The 11,373-nt window shown below is 48.5% G+C and overlaps 1 pseudogene across 1 annotated transcript; it reads left to right on the top strand.

Annotated features, from left to right (window-relative positions):
- Positions 1-1,900: 1,900 nt before the first annotated feature.
- On the top strand, positions 1,901-3,091 carry LOC104665909 (annotated as a pseudogene). Its single transcript, XR_004055474.1, has one exon. The product of XR_004055474.1 is annotated as a 60S ribosomal protein L3 pseudogene (transcript).
- The last annotated feature ends 8,282 nt before the right edge of the window (positions 3,092-11,373 follow it).

The following is an 11,373-nucleotide window of genomic DNA, read 5'->3' on the forward strand; positions in this document are numbered from 1 at the left end:
ACAGATCCCTCACAAATGGCTTGGTGCCCTCCCCATGGTAATGAATAAGGTCTCACTCTGTTAGTTCATGCAGAAGCTGGTTGTTTAAAGGCGCTGGGCATCTCCTCCTCTCTCTCTTGCTCCCTCTCTCACCCTGTGACACGCCTACTCCCCTTTCACCTTCCACCATGACTGAAAGTTTCCTGTTACCAGAAGCTGAGCAGAGGCTGGTGCCATGCTTATACAGCCTGCAGAATCCTGAGCCAAATAAACCTCTTTTCTTCATAAATTACCCAGCCTCAGGTATTCTTTTGGAGCAATGCAAAATGAACTAATGGAGAGGTCTTTCCTTTCTAGTCAGTAAGAACACGATTCCCGATCCTGTGTGAGCTCCACCTGGTCCTTCTTGGTGGTCTTTCCTTAGCCTCTGGGAGTTTCTTCACAGGCATGTACTGATCAGTACTTAGCTAAAGAATGGAGGGGAGCCCTCTAAAGAGCTCCAAAATCCTCTCTGTGTGGTTCACTCCCTCTGCCTTGGCCTCCCCAGACTCTCGACTCAGAGATACTGTCGTATTCTGTTGTGTTTCTCCTCTCTGCATCGAGGCCTGTGGCCACCACAAGACTTAGCTATTTCCCTTCTCTCAGGATCTCCGTATTGTGCTATCTGTGGTTCAACGTCCAGAAATTGTTGTTTCACATATGTCATTGGGTTTTTGAGTTATTTAAAGCAAGAGAGTAAACCTGGTCCCTCCCAGTCTGCCATGGTTGGAAACTGAAGTCTCTGAAGCCAGGATCTGAACCCAGGGAGACTGACTCCTCAGCTTCCTCCCCATCCCTTTTCAATCCTTCAGTTCCTTCTTGTGTTCATTCAAATGTCACCTCACTACTGCAGCCCCAGCTGCACTCCCTGTCCTCCCTGTTTCCCTCCAAGGAATGAAAGTTCCACAAGGGCAGGGACTTTTGCTTTTGATCCTAAAGACTGAGGTCAGGTGCAGCGGCTCACACCGGTAATCTCAGCATTTTGAGAGGCCAAGGCAGGTGAAACACCTGAGGCCAGGAGTTTGAGACCAGCCTGGCCAAAATGGCGAAACCCAAAATACAAAAAAATTGCCAGATGTGGTGGCACGTGCCTGTAATCCCAGCTACTCAGGAGGCTGAGGCACAAGAATTGCTTGAACCAGGGAGGCAGAGGTTACAATGAGCCAAGATCATGCCAATGCACTCCAGTCTGGGTGATAGAGTGAGACTCTGTCTCAAAAAAAAAAAAAAAAAAAGACTGAGGCTTTGATCCCATTCCCCTAGGACCCTGAACTGCATGCTAGTACAGAATCTTGAGCTTATGACGTATTCAATATATGATTTTTAAATGAATACATAACATCCTCTGCACTCCATGTTAACACACAGGTCAGGTTTACCTAGTGTAAGCAGACAGGGAGGGTCTCCAGAGATTACAGGAATTTAATGAACTTGAGCAATCAGCCTGTTTTATAGCCTCCTGCCCTGGAGTCTTTTTCTTCCTAAACCTTGTATGGAATAAAGTCACCTAATTGGTTCAAACCAGTCCCTGGCAGACTCCCACAACTTAAAGATGAACGCAAGTGAACATTCCGCATTACCATGCTAAAGTCTCCACCCCGAGAGGTGCTATAGCTTCATTACCTTAACATGCAAGCTATGTGCTGGCATGATGGCTCACCACATCTGCACAACTGAGACCCAACTACACACAATGATGCACCCTCTCCCTGCTCTATCCACCCCATAAAACCCGCCTATCACTTTCCCTTGGGAAGACACTGCTTTGGAGAATACTCCCAGTGTTTTCCTTTACTTGTATCAAGTAATAAAACTCCTATTGATACAAACCTACGTCCCTATAAAGAGTCTTTGTTCTCTACTGGCAGGATTTGATGGCGTGATGTCTCACAGAACGGTCTCTGCTCCCAGACATGGGTCCCTCGGCTTCCTGCCTCGGAAGCGCAACAGCAGGCATTGCAGGAAGGTCAAGAGCTTCCCTAAGGATGACCCATCTAAGCCGGTCCACCTCACAGCCTTCCTGGGATACAAGGCTGACATGACCCACATCGTGCGGGAAGTCGACAGGCCAGGATCCAAGGTGCACAAGAAGGAGGTGGTGGAGGCTGTGACCATTGTGGAGACGCCACCCATGGTGGTTGTGGGCATTGCGGGCTACGTGGAAACCCCTCGAGGCCTCCGGACCTTCAAGACTGTCTTTGCTGAGCACATCAGTGATGAATGCAAGAGGCGTTTCTATAAGAACTGGCATAAATCTAAGAAGGAGGCCTTTACCAAGTACTGCAAGAAATGGCAGGATGAGGATGGCAAGAAGCAGCTGGAGAAGGACTTCAGCAGCATGAAGAAGTACTGCCAAGTCATCTGTGTCATTGCCCACACCCAGATGCACCTGCTTCCTCTGCGCCAGTAGAAGGCCCACCGATGGAGATCCAGGTGAACGGAGGCACCGTGGCCGAGAAGCTGGACTGGGCCCACGAGAGGCTCGAGCAGCAGGTACCTGTGAACCAAGTGTTTGGGCAGGATGAGATGATCGACGTCATCAGGGTGACCAAGGGCAAAGGCTACAAAGGGGTCACCAGTTGTTGGCACACCAAGAAGCTGCCCCGTAAGACCCACCAAGGCCTGTGCAAGGTGGCCTGTATTGGGGCATGGCATCCTGCTCGTGTGGCCTTCTCTGTGGCACGTGCTGGGCACTGAGATCAACAAGAAGATCTATAAGATTGGCCCGGGCTATCTTATCAAGGACAGCAAGCTGATCAAGAACAATGCCTCCACTGACTATGACCTGTCTGACAAGATCATCAACCCTCTGGGTGACTTTGTCCACTATGGTGAAGTGACCAATGACTTTGTCATGCCGAAAGGCTGTGTGGTGGGAACCAAGAAGTGGGTGCTCACCCTCCACAAGTCCTTGCTGATGCAGACGAAGCCACGGGCTCTGGAGAAGATTGACCTTAAGTTCATTGACACCACCTCCAAGTTTGGCCATGGCCGCTTCCAGACCATGGAGAAAAAGAAAGCATTCATGGGATCACTCAAGAAAGACCGAATTGCAAAGGAAGAAGGAGGTTAATGTCAGGAGCAGATTTTACAGCTGGTGGGGTCTCAATAAAAGTTATTTTCCACTGGAAAAAAAAAAAAAAAGAGGCCAGGCGCGGTGGCTCAAGCCTGTAATCCCAGCACTTTGGGAGGCCGAGACAGGTGGATCACGAGGTCAGGAGATCGAGACTATCCTGGCTAACACAGTGAAACCCCGTCTCTACTAAAAACATACAAAAAATTAGCCGGGCGAGATGGCGGGCACCTGTAGTCCCAGCTACTCGGGAGGCTGAGTCAGGAGAATGGCGTAAACCTGGGAGGCGGAGCTTGCAGTGAGCCGAGATTGCGCCACTGCACTCCAGCCTGGGCAACAGAACGAGACTCTGTCTCAAAAAAAAAAAAAAAAAAAAGAGTCTTTGTTACTTGCCTGGTGAAGAACCCCAGTTTTGTTTTGCTTTATTGTGTTTTGTTTTGTTTTGTTTTGTTTTCGGGGGAATGGAATCTTGCTCTGTCACCCAGGCTAGAGTGCAGTGACGCAATTTTGGCTCACTGCAAGCTCCGCCTCCCATATTCACACCATTCTCTTGCCTCAGCCTCCTGAGTAGCTGGGACTACAGGCACCCGCAACCACACCCAGCTAATTTTTCGTAATTTTAGTAGAGACGGGGTTTCACCATGTTAGCCAGGATGGTCTCAATCTCCTGACCTCGTGATCCACCCACCTCGGCCTTCCAAAGTGCTGGGATTACAGGCGTGACCCACCTCGCCTGGCCAAGAACCCCAGTTTTTTAGAACAACATTAGCATCTGTGCTCTAGAAAACATCCCACAATGGGCAAACCAAGGACAGATTCTCCACTAAAGGAGAACAAAGCTCATTTCCCCAGAAGAGATTAAGTTGGAGCTGGACACAAATAGCCCTGGGCCTTACAGCCATCCTCCGACATTAGTCATGGAAGTAAGGTCACCCCAGAACACAGATGTTCAGAGCTCTAGAGCTCCACTGTCCATTGCAGTATCCACTGGGCACATGTGGCCATCGTGCACTTGAAATGTGGTGAGTCTGCATTAAGTTGGGATCATTAGTATAAATTACACCCCAGTATTTTAAAAAACTTAGTATGGAAAAAGAAAGTAATGATGTTTTATATTGATAGCACATTGAAGTAACAATAGTTTAGTCATATTGGGTTAAATAAAACATGAAAATTGTCAGCCGGGTGCAGTGGCTCATGCCTGTAATTCCAACACTTTGGGATGCCAAGGCAGGCAGATCACTTGAGGTCAGGAGTTTGAGACTTGCCTGGCCAACATGGCAAAATCTCTTCTTTACTAAAAATACAAAAATTAGCTGGGCCTGGTGGCAGACACCTGTAATCCCAGCTACTCCGGAGGCTGAGACACAAGAATCGCTTGAACCCATGGTAGGGGGGTGGAGGTTGCAGTGAACCGAGATTGTGCCACTGCACTCCAGCAGCCTGGGCAATAGAGCAAGACTCCGTCTCAAAAAAAAAAAAAAGAGAAAAGAAAAAAGAAAATTGTCACGGGTGTCTCTTTACTTTTATTTTTTGGAGACAGAGCCTTGCTCTGTCTCTTAGGCTGCAGTGCAGTGGTGTGATCATAGTTCACTGCAGCCTCAGATTCCTGGGCTGAATCCATCCTCCCACCTCAGCCAGCTAATTTTTTTTTTTTTTTTTTTTTTTTGAGACGGAGTCTTACTCTGTTGTCCAAGCTGAAGTGCAGTGGCATGATCTCGGCTCATTGCAACCTCCACCTCCCAGGTTCAAGTGATTCTACTGCCTCAGCCTTCCAAGTAGCTGGGACTACAGGTACGCACCACCATGCCTGGCTAATTTTTTTGTATTTTTAGTAGAGACAGGGTATCACTATATTGGCCAGGCTGGTCTTGAACTCCTGAGCTCATGATCTGACCACCTCGGCCTCCCAAAGTGCTAGGCTTACAAGCGTGAGCCACCATGCCTGGCCTCTTTCTTTCTTTCTTTCTTTCTTTCTTTCTTTCTTTCTTTCTTTCTTCTTTCTTTCTTTCTTTCTCTCTTTCTCTCTTTCTCTCTTTCTCTCTTTCTCTCTTTCTTTCTTTCTTTCTTTCTTGAGACAGAGTCTCACTCTGTCACCCAGGCTGGAGTGCAGTGGCACGATCTCAACTCACTGCAGCCTCTGCCTCCTAGGTTCAAGCGATTATCCTGCTTCAGCCTCCCCCCAAATAGCTGGGACTACAGATGTATGCCACCGCCGCTGGCTAATTTTTATATGTTTTTAGTAGAGATGGGGTTTCACCACGTTGTCCAAGCTGGTCTCGAACTCCTGAGCTCAGGCAATCCGCCCACCTCTGCCTCCCAAAGTGCTAGGATTACAGGCATGAGCCACCACACTGGCTATTTATTTATTTCTGTGGACACAGGGTCTCACCATTTTGCCTAGGCTCATCTTAAACTGAGCTCAAGCAATCTTCCACCTTGGCATCCCAAAGTGCTGAGATTACAGGCATGTCCCACCATGCCCAGTCTCTCTTTACCTTTCTAATGTGGCTAGCAGAAAGTGTAAAATTACATGTGTGGTTCACATGACATTCCTTTTGGGCAGCACTTCCCTGGAGGGGCCGTGTTTCCCAGAAGGGCAGACCTGGGCTAGCCACAGAATCTTCAACCCCATCTCCAAGACTTGAGGCTGACAAGAAGTAGAACAAAGTGAAGGTGGAGGAGATGAAAAATGGGATACAGAGAAACAGATGTGATACAGTCCATCTTTCTCTCTCTTTTTTAAAATATAGACTGGGTCTCACTGTGTTGCCCAGGCTGGTCTCAAACTCCTGACCTCAAGCAATCCCCCCCTCACCTCAGCCTCCCAAAGCACTGGGATTACAGGCACAAGCCACCATGCCTGGCCATCTCTTTTTGTTTTTTAATTGTGATAAGAACACAAGGGCCATGTGCAGCAGCTCACACCTGTAATTTCAGCACTTTGGAAGGCCAAGGCAAAAGATTGCATGAGGCCAGGAGTTCAAGACTAGCCTGGGCAGCATAACAAGACCCATCTCTTAAAAAAAATAAAAAAGAAAGAAAAAAATTCAAAAGAAAAAAGAACATAACATGACGTCTCCTCTCTTAACAGATTTTTTAAGTGTCCAATACATTCCTGTTGACTATAGATAAATGTCATACAGCAGATTTCTAGAGCTTATTCATCTTGCTTGACTGAAGCTTTCTGCCCATTGATTAGTAACTCCCCATTTCTCCCTCCCCCAGTCCCTAGCAACCACCATTCCACTCTTTGATTCCGTGCACTTGACTGTTTTAGATTCCTCCTATAAGTGGAATCATGCTCAGTCCTCTGACGCCCCTTCCCGCTCACTCCTTCCCCACCCCGTCCTCCAGGCAACGCAACATGAGTCACCTACTCATTGCCTTAGGGAGAAAGTTGTCACCATAAAACCAGAGAACAATGGAAGCAAATGCTTAGTTTTTAAAATCAAAAGTCAAAGACAAAGTCCTAATCTAGCCTGGGTAAAACCCCCTTGATACATCAGTGTCGTGTGGGGAAAAAAAATTAATAAAAACCCACAGGCTTTATCCATTTCCAGTACCAAGAAGGGACCCTGGGGCAGAAACAGAGTTGAACTGGGAAACACGTTGAGTGCTTGGTGAAAATCAAGTCTTCATGTACCATGCCCCCCTCACCTGTGACTCCATCAGAAGGTCACATAGGCTGGGAGATAAAAGCCTAGCCTTGGCCAGGCACAGTGGCTCACTCCTGAAATCCTAGCATTTGGGGAGGCTGGGGTGAAAAGATTGCTTGAGTCCAGGAGACCAGCCTGGGCTACATAATGAGACCCCATCTTTACTAAAAATACAAAAATTAGCTTGGCAAGGTCATGGGCACCTGTAATCCCAGCTACTCAGGAGCTGAGCCACCAGAATCCCTTGAACCTGGGAGGCAGAGGTTGCAATGAGCCAAGATTGCACCACGTCACTCCAGCCTGAGTGACAGAGTAAGAATCCATCTCAAAAAAAAAAAAAAATTATCTGGTCATAGTGGTGCATGCCTATAGTCTCAGCTGCTTGGGAGGCTGAGGTGGGAGGATTGCTTGAGCTGGGGAGGCAGAGGTTGTAGTAACCCGAGATTGCATCACTGCACTTCAGCCTGGGCAACAGAGAGGAGAGGAGAGGAGAGGAGAGGAGAGGAGAGGAGAGGAGAGGAGAGGAGAGGAGAGGAGAGGAGAGGAGAGGAGAGGAGAGGGGAGGGAGAGAGAGGAGGGGAGGGGAGGGGAGGGGAGGGGAGGGGAGGGGAAAAAGGAAAGAAAGGAAGAGAGAGAGAGAAAGAAAGAGGAAAGAAAGAAAGAGAGAGAGAAAAAGAGAAAAGGAGAGAAATAGAGAGAGAGAGAAAAGAAGAGAAAGAGAGAGAGGGAGAGAGAGAGAGAAAGAGAGAGAGAGAGCGCCCAGCCTTGGAGCCTTGGAGCCAGACTCCCTCTGTTCAAATCCCCGCTCTGCCACTTACCGCTGCATGACCTTATGAAGCGCCTTCGTTGTCTGGGGTAAATGCCTAAGGTTCGTCGTCTCACGTCAAGGAAATCGAGGACACGGACACACAAGAAGTGAGTTTAAGAGAAGAGGTTTAATAGAGAGAAAGAGAAAAGCTCTCTCTCCTGCGAAGAGAAGGGGCACCCAAGTGGGTCTTTTGGTTTTGCGGTGAAGTGCATGTCGGGGGAGGGGAGGGTTTATAGACTGCCTTGAGGAGGTGTTGTCTAATTTACATAGGGCCCAAAGATTGGTGGACCAGGTGTGATGTTTACATAGTGCGCAAAGACGCTGGCCACGCCATCCTAATCTTCCATTATGAAAATGGCTTCTCTACCTGGCCGGTGTGATGTTGTCTGTTCCTTACTGTGCACATGGTTGACAAAGAAAAGGGAAGATGGAGCCTCCATGTTGAACATGCCTGGCCACCAGGTAGCCTTTTCCTATTGGCACAGCTGCCAACATTCACCCGTGCAAGCTTCCAGCTTGCTTATCTATGTCTGCAGCTTGATTTTACAGGCTGCTCTTTGTTAGAAAATAAATGATTTGGGGGCTGCTTTTTGTTAAAAGGGAAACCTCGCTGAGGACTTCCTTACCCTCACTATCTGCCTTAATCATTTCTTTTTATAGGACCTGTATCACTTAGACCAACAGGGAGTAACTTTTTCCAAGCTCCTCAAAAGAAACTTAGAGGGTGGTGGTTAAAGTTGAGTCTTCGCTTCACTCTTACCTGGGGTCTATGTCACATCATCTGAAAGACAATTCAGGGACCTTTGTTAGGGTGTTATCTTCAGTTTCTGTAGGGAAAGCAAGTATCTCCTGACTCTAACTTCCTTGGCTATTGTTTCAGGATGATTGTCTTTCTTGTTTAAGAAGTTAGTTATGGCCGGGCACGATGGCTCAAGCCTGTAATCCCAGCATTTTGGGAGGCTGAGACGGGCGGATCACGAGGTCAGGATTTCGAGACCATCCTGGCTAACACGGTGAAACCCCGTCTCTACTAAAAAATACAAAAAGCTAGCCGGGCGAGGTGGCTGGCGCCTGTAGTCCCAGCTACTCGGGAGGCTGAGGCAGGAGAATGGCATAAACCCGGGAGGTGGAGCTTGCAGTGAGCTGAGATCCGGCCACTGCACTCCAGCCTGGGCGACAGAGCGAGACTCCGTCTCAAAAAAAAAAAAAAAAAAAAAAAGTAGTCAGTTATTTAGGGCCGGGTGCACTGGCTCATGCCTGTAATCCCAGCACTTTGGGAGGCCAAAGTGGGCGGATCAAGAGGTCGAGAGATGGAGACCATCCTGGCCAACATAGTGAAACCCTATCTCTACTAAAAATACAAAAATTAGCTGGACGTCATGGTACACGCCTGTAGTCCCAGCTACTCATGAGGTTGAGGCAGGAGAATCGCTTGAACCCAGGAGGCAGAGGTTGCAGTGAGCTGAGAACACGCCACTGCACTCCAGCCTGGCAACAGAGTGACACAGTCTCAAAAAAAAAAAAAAAGTTATTTATTTAGTTCTCAGGGCTAGCTAGGTGCCTGGAATTTCCCTTAAAGGAACTCAGAATTTTTCTTTATTTCCATTCTTAGGATCCACAGGCCCCTACAAAAGGGGGCCCTCCCCCTGTCTCAGTTTCACATCATGCAGTATGTCAGATGGACCTCAAGCATTGATCGGGGCATACGCATGAGCATGGCTTCTCTGGGTTTTTTGTTTTCACTTTTTTATTTTTTGAGACAGAGTCTCACTCTGTCATCCAGGCTGGAGTGCAGTGATGCGACCTAAGCTCACTGCAGCCTGGAAGTCCTGCACTCAAGTGATCCTCCTGCCTCAGCCTCCCAAGTGATCCCCCTGCCTCAGCCTCAGCCATGCACCACCATGCCTGGATAATTTTTTCATTTTTTTGTAGAGATGGGGGAGAGTCTCACGATGTTGCCCAGGCTGCTCTTTAACTCAAGCAGTCTCCCACCTCGGCCTCCCAAAGCACTGGGATTACAGGAGTGAGCCACCACACCTCCCCCTGATTCGACTTTCCAGCCCTGCTAGAAAGTACCACACTTCCCTTAATAGAATAGCCTAGGCCTGGCTCCATGGTGGCAGCTGCACCACTCCAGGGATGCACCATGCAACTGTACTCAATTGCATGCTTCAGACTGTGCTCTGTGAGCACCATTGACCTGGACTGCAACCTGAATGATGCTCCCTAGAGTTATGCAGTGCGGCAGTCCTGTGTTCCCTGGGGACCCTCAGGCCTCCTGGATCAATGCTCACTGCCTTTCTCTGACATCAGCATTTGTTGTTCAGTGACCCAAGTGGTATATGGCAGTGGTTCTCAAACGTTGGTATGCATTGGAATCACGACAGACTGTGAGGCACCATCCCCAGAGTTTCTGATTCAGTAAGGTCTGGAGGAAGGCCCAAGACTTTGCATTTCGTAGCACATTCCCAGGGGAAGCTGATGTTGCTGGCCCAGGGGTCACACTTTGAGAACCACTGGTGTAGTGAGTGCTGCTGGTGCCTCACAGGACCCTCTTCCCAGCTAGTGCATCCATCCCTAGATGCCCGGAGCACACTGGCTGCTAATGGCTCACAGCTGTTTCCTCTCTAGAGCACTGCCTGGTATAGGTTGAGTTAATTGTATGCCCCCAAATTCCAGCGTTAAAGTCCTAACCCTCAGTATCTTAGAATGTGACCTTATTTGGAAAGAGGGCCTCTAAAGAGGTAATTAACTTAAATGACGTCATTAGGTCTTTAGGGCCCTGATCCAACAAAACCACTGATAGAGTTTGGATATTTGTCTCCTCCAAATCTCATGTTGAAATGTGATCCCCAGTGTTGGAGGTGGGGCCTAGTGGGAGGTATTTGAGTCATGGGGGCGGATCCTTCAAATGACTTGGTGCCATCCTCCCAGTAATAAACTGAGAAGTGATTGTTACAAAGAGCCCAGCACCTCCCTCCCTCTTTTGCTTCCTCTCTCACCATGTAGTCTCTGCACGCACCAGCTCCCCCTTGGTCTTCTGCCATGAATGGAAGCATCCTGAACTCTCAGCAGAAGCAGATGCTAACGCCATGCTCCCTGTACAGCCTGCAGAACTGTGAGCCAAATTAATCTCTTTTCTTTTCTTTATAAATTACCCAACCTTGGGTATTTATTTATAAAATACCCAACCTTGGGTATTCCTTTATAGTAATGCAAACAGACTAGGGCCACCACTGTCCTTATAAAAAGGGGATATTTGGACACAGACAGATAGACAGACAGACAGACACACACACACACACACACAATGCTAAGTAAAAATGAAGGCATAGGGCCAGGTGCCGTGGCTCACATCTGTAATCCCAGTACTTTGGGAGGCCAAGATGGGGGGATCACTTGAGCTCAGGAGTTCGAGACCAGCCTGGGCAACATAGTGAAACCCTGTCTCTACCAAAAATACAAAAAAACTAGCTGGGCATGGTGGCACATGCCTGTAGTCCCGGCTACTCGGGAGGCTGAGGCAGGAGGATCGCTTGAGCCTGGGAGGCGGAGGTTGCAGTGAGCCATGATTGCACCACTGCACTCCAACCTGGGTGACAGAACAAGACCCTGCCTCAAAAAAGGAGACAGAGATTGAAGTGGTGCTTCTACAAGCCAAGCAAAACGAAAGATTGCCAGCAGACCACCGGAGGCTGAGGGAAAGGCATGGAACAGATTGTCCCTCGTGGCCTTCAGAAAGGACCAACCCTGCTGGCACCTTGACCTTGGACTTCCAGCCTCCAGAACTATGAGAGAATAAATGTCTGGGTTTT

This window comes from Rhinopithecus roxellana, chromosome 20 (assembly GCF_007565055.1).
Source record: "Rhinopithecus roxellana isolate Shanxi Qingling chromosome 20, ASM756505v1, whole genome shotgun sequence".
Lineage (NCBI taxonomy): Eukaryota > Metazoa > Chordata > Mammalia > Primates > Cercopithecidae > Rhinopithecus > Rhinopithecus roxellana.